Source organism: Laccaria bicolor, genomic scaffold (assembly GCF_000143565.1).
Source record: "Laccaria bicolor S238N-H82 LACBIscaffold_15 genomic scaffold, whole genome shotgun sequence".
NCBI classification, from domain to species: domain Eukaryota; kingdom Fungi; phylum Basidiomycota; class Agaricomycetes; order Agaricales; family Hydnangiaceae; genus Laccaria; species Laccaria bicolor.
In genome coordinates, this window is record NW_001889886.1 from 226,949 (window position 1) to 228,578 (window position 1,630).

The following is a 1,630-nucleotide window of genomic DNA, read 5'->3' on the forward strand; positions in this document are numbered from 1 at the left end:
GATGTATGAATTGCCCTCTTTCTCCTTCCTTGGCTTCTAATTTACAGATTAAATAAATTTGAATTTTTCTTTAGCTATGCCTTCTGACCCTGATCTTCTGGCTGCAAAAAAATGCTGGAACAAACCTTGCTGACAATATTTGCATTCAGGAATACAATCACAAAATTCTGGTAAGTTCTATAAATCTTTCTTGACAGATGAGTGTTAGCTTCTGACTTCTATTTTCAATCTGATGGGGCAGGGCCTTCAAGGGTGATACAACACACCAGTGTGTGTGGTTTTTTTTCTATAAAACACAAAAACATAGATTGTCCAATATTTTTTATTATTCCTAATTTGCCCATGCAGATTGCTGGAGCTGGGCCTTCTCAGATTATTTTACCTGATCCTACTCAGCTTCAAAGTTTGACTCAGATTCTTGCTCCCTCAGTTACTTGTGTCAACCCTCAAGGCTCAGGCTGGAGTCCCAACAGCACATTAGGAAGACAAGAAAGAAAAAACCCTTTCATAAACCCAGCTTACATTGGCTTTGGGCCTTTGGTGGCTGGCCTGGGCAATCTCAATTTGAAAAAGCCAAGGGTTGACTCTAATTGAAGCTTCAATTGATCTGGGTCCTAGAGATTTTGCACCTGGTGGGACTTCCCATTGAGTCACCTGCAACAAGTTGAGCAGGAACTCCTTAAATGAAACTGCACGGAGAGGACAACATACAGTGTGAAGCCCTAGGTTTAACATAAACAATTAATGGTTGGAAGTCCAGTCTTGTGACTGCAAAAAGACCAGTCTAAACAAACTGGTTTTTTATAGCCCATTAAATACCCTTCAAAACACACTCAAACACATATTAATTGGTTCAAAACTAACAAAGATATAGTTGAAAATGTAAATTTTCACTGAAAATAGTAGATATACCAGACTTTTTTTTTTATAGCAACACCAACTATTAACAGAATTTAATGTTCTTGGCTCTTTTTAAAGCTCAAAAAACATTAATAGACTGACTGATTTATGAGTCTAAAATATTGGCCAAAAGATGTTTCAAACTGGTTAAAACCAAAGAAAACCAAAACCAGTCTATAAACCACAAAAGGACCACAGACCACAGTTTTTTGTGGTCCAGTTCAGCTTTTTGACTTCTGGGAAAAGGGCAGACTGGTTAAAGCCCTGGAGCATCAAAAATTGGACCATACCAAACTTTTAAACACTATAAACAATCATGACATGCATTCATCTGAGTATATATATTATGGTCAAATATGCTATAAGACCTATCAGCAATTTTGGTATGAAAAAAAAAGTTGATTCAATAAACTAGGATGCATCGAGCTCCCCATCTAGACTGCGAGGTACTCGCATAAGCCCTGGAGCATCAAAAATTGGACCATACCAAACTTTTAAACACTATAAACAATCATGACATGCATTCATCTGAGTATATATCTTATGGTCAAATATGCTATAAGACCTATCAGCAATTTTGGTATGAAAAAAAAAGTTGATTCAATAAACTAGGATGCATCGAGCTCCCCATCTAGTCTGCGAGGTACTCGCATACAAATTCGTTCTATGAATTCAAGTAGTCTTTTATAGTGTTTGTAGTCTATCTATTGAACTTGAAGTCTATTCCGAT